Below are 8,963 nucleotides of genomic sequence, written 5' to 3'. Positions count from 1 at the left end.
GAGTAAAGTTCTCAGAAGATTAATGAGTAATTCCGTTTTCCATTCGGATTTCACAAAAAATTTGAATTTCCTGCTTGTATGAGGGATTTCTCTAAACTAGCCGATTAAAATTTCAAGATATTATGGCGAATCATGTAAATATTTTACCCGCATAATTTTAAAATCGATAATATAAATTCTGTTATATCAGAAGTTTAGCCGCAGTTCTCTTTGATTACTGATATAATTTTCCAACTATGTGTAATTTTTGTCTCACACGTATAAATAACTATATATATTAAAAGAAACCTTTATTAAGTATTGCGAGAAAGAAAATTTCTCAGATCACGCCGTTCATCATCATCATAAGATTAATCGTAATCGCAGAACTGCACGTGCATATATAAACGCCAGTCAAACGGGTTTTTCCCTCTCTCTTGGCTGACGTCGGGTTCGTACGATGTGCGCGGCTTCGCCCCTGCATATCTCGATCATGGAGTGTTGTCGCTCTTTTGAATGGTAAAGAAGCAGCAGCCAAAAATTGCAAAAATTAGATGAAAATGTTTAGATTGAAAATTAATCTGTCTTGATGCTGTGCTAAAATTTAAAACATCCTCAAGTAAATTATTAATGTGTGTTCGCATAAGAAAGTGCATTGTCATCGATGTGTCTCCATGTGGTTATTTCCGTGTGCTAAACAGAAGAATGTACGAAAAAGACATTCTTGCACATGTGTTAAGTAATATTGGTATCATACGTAATTAACGTTAAAAGATTTCCAGTGCATGAAATGAACAATGTGAACAGATTGTGATTTTGTGTTATATCTTCAATCAGACGGCGTCATTTTTCCGTTCTTCTTATTTCGTTTCTTGTGATATTATTTTTTGTATGGTGTGTCGATATATTTAATCCAGAAAATGTTTTGATTAAATAAATAAGAGATAGATGAAAGAAGTGTTTAGTGTACTTATGCAAGGTATCTGGGTAAGTAAAGTATTTTATTACTTATTACGCGCAGTGTACTAAGTGTACTAACCATATAGAATTCAGGCCAGCAAAAATTGGGCACGTGTAAATTGATTGATTACTTGTAGGTATCTAGTTAAGGTAGATTGTAACAATACAACACCACATAATGGTGTACAACACCACAAATAAACAGGATTATTAAACTAAATGTATTTAAATACGAGTATAATAGGGCAAGGTAAAATACAGTCATATAAAGAAAAATATGTCTGACGGCGAAACGGCCATTGTGAAATGGCAACGGCGAAAAGTCCTAGACTCCAAGAGAACTGATTAAAGCTTGTGACAAACAAATGCACTCAGACTTGCATCCAGCAATATCTCATTCAGTCTTGATGCCACGATAGTTATATTCTCACTTCAACTTCTAGTAAAATGCTCATTAAGTAACATTTTTATTACATAAAATTTCCGAAACGGAATACTTTACTCTTTTTTTATTGATTACGGCGCCGGACACAATGATATCAGTCAATGGAGGGATGGCTCTTGGAGGACTTTTTAAGGAGAACTGGCTCGTATGTACGTTACACTTAGGAATGCCATGAAAATCCCATGAATCTAGCCTATTCGCCGAAATTCGAACCTCGGACCGAATTATGTTTAGCATATTTACCCCTCGGCTGCTGATTGGCCGAAGATGAATAATCAATGCGGTTTTTTTCATTCTTCGATGTTCAGTTATTTTCTGTAATTCACGATTTTATTATAATTTATTGCTTGCATTTTAAAAAGACTAAAATGTTCATCAAGGATGACGCCTAATTGTTACTAAAACAGAAAATAAATTAATATTCAATAGTTTTTATGCAAAAAATATTTTATTTAAAATGCATATGAATATTAATGCACTAAAACGAGATAACAAATTTATTATATAGTTTAATGAGAATAATAGGTTGCGGAATCTGCAGAATTCATTTACAATTTTATATCGCGAATAATAAATATATGAGATGCCTAAATATTGAAATCTATTAATTTATTTGCGGTGTCAAATGTATAAGCTATTATCTTCTTTAATTTATCATATGTGCCTCACGTTTTTATTGTTCACGATATAAAATTGTAGATGAATTCTGCAAATAAAATTATTTATTTTCTTATTCCCATTCCATTTATTTTCTTATTCATATGATAAATTATTTTCCTGTATTACTGCATTATTTATGTCTACTTTAAATAAAAGCTTTTTGTATACAAACCATTTTAACAGCATTTTATTTATATGATAGGGTGAACAGGAATGCTGTAAAATAATAGGGTAAAAATAAGCAATAAGATGAAAACATTTCAATACATATTTTTTTTTAAATTTGGATTACTATTTTAGGAAATTAATACAAGAAATTGATTTTTCATGATAAACTAATAAATAAGTAAATAAATAAATAGTTACAAATCTTTTGAGCAATTTTGGAATGCAGAAACCCTTTGAAATGAATATGAATAGCTAATAATGCATTTAGTATATAAAAAATTATTAACTTCAGTTATATCACGCAGAGAAGGAAAAGTGGTGAAATTTCGAGAAGAAAAGAAAATAAGAATAATGATGTAAATTCTGTGAAATTTAGAGGGCGATTTATTCTGTAAACATCTGATAAATATTCAGAGGGTATACCGAAGTAAATAAAATTAATGGAAATCTCTGTTTACATTTTGACGCATGATCGTTTCATACTAAGCGATACGAAACGCTAAGACAGCATACACAAAGTAGCAGTGTCATCAGAGCATGCATATTAACTATTTCATAAAAGCAAATTTTTTAAAAATATTCCTAAGCTCTTTCTTGATCTATGAGAAAGCCATTTTAAACTAACACTGTTTTATAGTACGTCTGAGTACGTGTGCGTGTCAAGAATCATAACGTTAAATTATTAACTTGAAGTTCTGGAATCCAAAAGGTGCAGAGGAACATTCAAAATTTATGAAAGGGACGCTTTTATAAAATGACTCGGTTCTTTTTTGTTAACGGTGCGCCAGCAGTAACCAAATATGCAACTATTCATATTATAGTACGAACAGTTATTATGGATGTTATTAAAATAAGTCTTATAAAGTTTACATTTATTTAACATAAAGTTATATATCAGGTTATCTTTATATAAGGCTTTATAATAATAGCATATAAAATTTTTGTTTTCTTGTTAGTCATGGAAGAATGGTTCCCAGAGCATCAAGGACGTCAGATTCCTATTTCCACCACGGTCTTGAGGGAAAGCACAACAGGGGTGATCCAAGGATTTCCCACCGCTCACACCTATCGCCAAACCACACGATATGACTTTCGGCTCGCCTTATACTTAGAGTGCCCCCATGTCGCAGTCACACTATACATTCACAAACAATCGCTCAATCTGTCTAGGGATCAGTGTGCCAAGGTCCAGAGTTTGAATCTCAGAGATGGCATGGTTTTCTGTAAATGTATAGTGTCCGTGAGGTATGGGGGCACTCTAAATATGAGGCGAGCCAAACGTCCTCTCGAGAGGTTGGAGAAAGAGGGGTGGGAGATCCTCGGACCCGTCCCCCAGCGTGTTCTCCATCAAAATCGGGCCGCGGAACTGAGCTAAATCGCACTGTTACGTGAAAGGTGCTCAGCAGGCATAAACATGCGCCCTTGCCACGAGGAACCACGAGGAACTGAATATACGAGGGTTTTTCTGAATATAGGTCAAACAAGTGAGAATTAGCAACAACAGCAACAATATTTACAAACATTCATGCCTTCTTCTGGACTCGAATCTGGGACCTTCGTTACCACAGTAGGCACCCTAACCACTATACTGTCAGGCGCACCTTATAAGGTACATGGTAGTTATGGATAACAAGTAATGACCTATAACACTTGTCTTATTATTATATAATAAGACTGTCTTAGGTGCGTGGTAGGTCTGGATGTCATTGCGAATAAGTGAGAAGCATAAACATCAATTCAGTATTTTTTTTTCTCCTAAATCTTGATTCTACTTTTTTTAAAATTTAATTGATGGGAAGAATTGTGAGATTGCGAGGGAATGCAAATTCAAAATAAGCGTTAGCACGGTATTACCCGTTATCATCCAGATTCCATCCTAATCGAGCTAATTCTATTGCACGATAGGACATAAATATTTTCAGGAATGTTCATCGCAATCTGCTGCTCTATGAGTCATATCTAATATGGTAACACTGAAGTCAATTCGATAAACACTTTTTCTTATTTTTGCAGTCCTTCATTTTATATTTATTCTGGACGTTACAAAATAAAAATTTTACTCAATAATATGTATGCATTGTTAGGTGGCTAACTAATTAGTTTTTGCATTAATGTTTCTGTTTGGCACTAAGTGGTGCCTCGTTTACGAAAAGAAAATTCGTAAACGCAGTCATCGCTTATGTGTGTGTGTGTGTATTTAATTATGGCAAAGCACACTAGGGCTATCTGCCTAAGGGGAGGGATGCCTTTCGTGGAGGACTTTCTAAGGGAAACTGGCTCGTATACGCGTTACACATGGGGAAAACCACGAAAACCCCCATGCAGCCAGCCCGTTCGCGGGATTCGAACCTCGGACCGAACTACCAGTGTTCAGCGTCTTTACCGCTCGGCCGCTGGTGGGCCATCGCTTATGTTTAAGTCTAATATTAAGTTAAATATGTGTCAGCAATTCGTTTGGAGGAACGTCAGTAACGACTGACATATAGATACTCAGCTGGTCAGTTGCAATAATGCGTCTCTAGAAAGCATAATTGTTCCTCAATTCGACATCGCAAGAATGATAGAAATTCACAGTGAAACAATAGCATATAAGTCTAACTCAAATTATTATGTTTTATTGTTGAATATATTACATCATGTTCTCTAACTGCATAAATATATATAACTGTAATTTTCACAGTGTTCTGTTATCAAGTAACGTATATCTTGTTTGTAAATTTAATGCAACTTACATTTTGTTGTTGTACTGTATATATTTAATATATGCCAAGCATAAATCTTCTTGATATGATAATTTATATTATAAGAATTGTGTACTGTAACTGCAGGGAGAGTTGTTTTCTTTTAATTCAGTAAAATTAGTCTGGTTCTTATTAATAAATGGCTTCATCGCAGTTTACATTTTAAAGTACAACAACGTGAGTTGACTATTGTGCGTGATCGTGACTATTGTACTTTATTGTTATATCGCTTGCAAGTTTTGTAAATGTTGTATATTACTTTTATGTATTTCATTGTTATGCAGTGTGTACTTTATCTTGATCGTAATAGTTCCTGCCCTATAACATGTAACTTGTTTAGTGTTTGTTTGTAAAATAATATAAATGTAGTTTTAAATTTGCAAATACTCTTTATTACATACGTTCTGCCAGTTCGTGTATTTGTTATATAAGTCTTAGAATATATCACAACATTCAGTCTGAGAATGTGCGCTTTAACTGCATGCAGTGTTCTAACTCTCTTAATTTTGCAAGAAGAGCTGGGGTCTTGTTACTCTGGTAAAAATGCTTCTAGAACCGATTACCTGATGATATCTGCGTCTAAAGAACTTCATGGTTTCTCACTGGTATTTACTCTAAATTTTATGCATTCTTTTGCATACATCTTGGATTTGCAATGTGCAGTTTGTATATTTATCTTAAATGTGTAACTGCCTAGCATCAAATTTGGCTTCTCTATAAATGTTCTGTCCACAACTAAAACGAATTTAATCGGTACGGCTCAGTTAGATAGCTGCGAATATCGAGTCGCGTATTACGTACGCCTGGGGCAAGGTTACTCTACTATATACATGGTGCACCTCAAACGGTATAGACATTACGGGGAGGAAGGGATGCACAGTTCTTTTATTTACATTAAAAAAAGAACTTTTATTATAACCCCTACTTAATTTACTCGGGGAGGGAGGTTCGACTTCCTTCCCTATGCTGTCCGCCACTCAGCGGAATGGAAGCTCAGAAAAACTTTGAATTAAAATGTAGCTTTGATTTATAACAATTTCTTGTTAAATTGCAAGAAACAATCTTAGAAGCACAATTCACAGTAACGCTTCAATGAAATGGTTCTTTATACTTTACGAAAATTGGCACTCATTTTGCTACTTCGTATGTATTAAATTTTTCACTTAATTCGCAAAAAACAGAAAATTTTCAAGCTTGTTTTATTTTCTGTAATCAACAGAAATAAAGTTTTTATTAATTAGCAGTCAGATGCTTTTAAAAATAACATTTATGGTTGTTTTAAGATTTTCTAATAATACATTCATAGCTCATCGCTATCATTTTAGAAATTTCGTAAGATCTGGGGAAACATCTTTTGTAGAAAACATTTCATAGAAATCATCTCCAGGGCCAGCAAAGAACAGTTATGGATTGTTATCATAAAACTATTGCTGAATTTTCTCTCAGCTCCTTCAAGGGATATTTATATGCTAATACATTAAACACATATCTTTATTTATGATACTTATCTGTGTTTTTTGCAAGTTCTGAATTTGAACAGTAGTCAAAAACTAAAACCCCTAAATCCACTTTAAGTACAAAGAAAGACAATAATTCACTTTTACGATACCGCTTTTGATACTTCTTACTAACTGTCGACAATAGCGGCACTCCATAAAGAGCTATGGAGAAAGAAAATTAATTTAAAGTAACTTATTTAAGAGCATTCATAAATTTTAAACATGTATATGTTTATATTTTATTGTAGATAAGTGTTGAATAATAAAAACATATTCAATCTTCTTAAATTACAAAAAAAGGCTTTCTCGCAAATATTTGCTTTATCCTCTCTTAATTACATTCTGGCAGTAAGTATTCCAAAGGGATGTTGTCCACTCCATTCATTATTTAACATTTTTTCTTTTGCTCGATACTCATACTACTTAATAACAAATACTTACGTTCAACATCTGAAAAATGCTCATAAATGTTATTACTATTCTTTAATGGAAACCTTTTTACAGTTACAAATTACTTTTGAATTTTAATCGTATTCCTATGCCAATATTTGAAAAAGAGAAATACTTGTATTTGATATCAGAAGGGATAAAGGAGTTGAAAAGAATTTTGGAAAGATAATCTTAAGAAACTATCATATTTTCTATTAAATCAATAAATGAAACAAAATGTTACTTGGGGGATAATTAAATTCTATCTTTTGGACGTATTCAGTCAAAAAAAATTATTTATCATTCATATTGACAAAGAAAGTAAAATTTCAGGATACCTGTTAACATTTTGTATTCGCTTTAGTGGAGATTCAATGACAATGATTGCTCTTTAAATTTATTCAGGCTTCAGGTAAGTCTTGCAAACATGTTTAATGAATTAATTAAAGCATCAGTTATCTTTGTAATAAGTAAAAGTTTTCAATTTTATTGTTGCTCGCGTACGTGTTCATAGCAGATTGAATGCAGAAGTCCGATAAAATGTTAATGAAATTTATTCTTATCAAAAGAAATATAATAGAACCTTGGAATTTTCCTCAGAGACTTTCGTACAAGTGTTCAAAATATAATGAAGTAATAATCTGTAATTATCCTTCAAACTACTAAAACGTTAAATAGAACACAATCTACATCGCAGAGAAAGCTAATCCGATCAGGAATAACAACAGCAGCTAACTAAACAATAACTGAGCTGAGGTGTCTTTCTCCGGCTTTTTAAAGCTTTCAATCGGTCACGAGAGAGTTCTGGTAATTTCATTGCTTCTCGAGGTTTCTGGAAACCAACAAGAGGATGGAATTACGGTTACAGCTAACACAGTAGTCAATTACAGTTATTCAATTTCAATACACATAAAACAGATATCCATTTATTCAATGTTAAATGCACGTGCTCTTATATTTTTACTTTTTCTACGTAGCTTTCTCTAAACATTTATCACGGGCTGCATTGTACGGGAAAATAAAACAATTTTAATTAAAATTCTACTACAATTAGCTATCTAAATTAGAAATTCTTTACAGTATTTATTAGAAAAGTTAAGAAAATTGAATTATCAAGGAAAAATAAGTTACAGAAGTAGAAGACTGCTTGTATAAATTAATACTAAAAAAAGTACGCCTTACTTCATTAATAATTTTGATCACATTGTTCTAATAATAAGGAGCATCTTTTTAAATATTTATCGCCACTACCGTCTGATAGTATCTAAATACTTTTTACAATACGTCAAATATTATTTCATGGAAGTCCCTTTGAATAAAATATACAGGGTGATTATAATTAAAGTTTAAGTTTCAAAACGCTATAGAAAAAGAACCACTCATGAAAATGATGCCAAATTTGAAAGGAATGTTATTGAAGAAGGCGGAAAGCGTATGGCAGAAGAAAAAATTTAGTTTCAAAAGTTAGCAACAGATGGCGCTGCAAGCGGAAGAAGACAAATTAAAATGTTAGCTAAATTTCAGTGTTATAAAGCCGTCAGATACCAGGCTGTTCCTCATTTCGCGTCTCAGACGTTCGCCATGGGTGTTTCACTGCAGGACCGCTCTCTGCTGGTAAAGCTGTATTACAAGAATGATGATTGTGCAAGAGTAGCTCTGCAAAAATTCAGGACACTGAAGGGTATAAAAGAAAGCGTTGGTCCAATGAGTGTCGTAGGTCTAAAGAAAATGATGCAAAAATTCGAAACGACAGGTTCGTTTGATGTGCAATCTGGTAGAGGGAGAAAACGAGTGCATTCGACGGTAGTTGAAGAAGTGGCCACAGCATTACAGGAGGGGTCGGCCGGTGGTGTGCAACCGTGCAGTGCACGAGGAATTGCCCGAACATTGGACAGGCCTACGAGCACGGTGCTGAAAATTGTACGAAACATCCTGCAATGCTATCCGTACAAAATTGGCCATGTGCAGGAGTTGCTTCCGCCTGACCTGACAGCTAGGGAGACGTTTGCGTTAGAATTCCTGGCTCGCATGGAAGTGGATAATGAATGGCCGTGGAAAATTTTGTGGAGAGATGAAGCCCAT

General features: G+C 33.6%; 1 long non-coding RNA gene across 2 annotated transcripts in view; it reads left to right on the top strand.

The window, feature by feature from the left end:
• Positions 1-431: 431 nt before the first annotated feature.
• The window catches only part of LOC146997411 (uncharacterized), a 151,475-nt gene continuing 142,943 nt past the window's right edge, over positions 432-8,963 (top strand). For both annotated transcript variants that reach the window (XR_015041036.1, XR_015041037.1), the window contains exon 1: positions 432-966. This is a non-coding gene — a long non-coding RNA (uncharacterized LOC146997411). The remainder of the gene's footprint in view (positions 967-8,963) is intronic.

The sequence above is a fragment of the Stegodyphus dumicola genome, chromosome 5, assembly GCF_044657685.1.
Source record: "Stegodyphus dumicola isolate Sdum_Otavi_A_Nest chromosome 5, ASM4465768v1".
NCBI classification, from domain to species: Eukaryota; Metazoa; Arthropoda; class Arachnida; order Araneae; family Eresidae; genus Stegodyphus; species Stegodyphus dumicola.
This window is presented reverse-complemented; position numbering and strand designations above follow the sequence as displayed.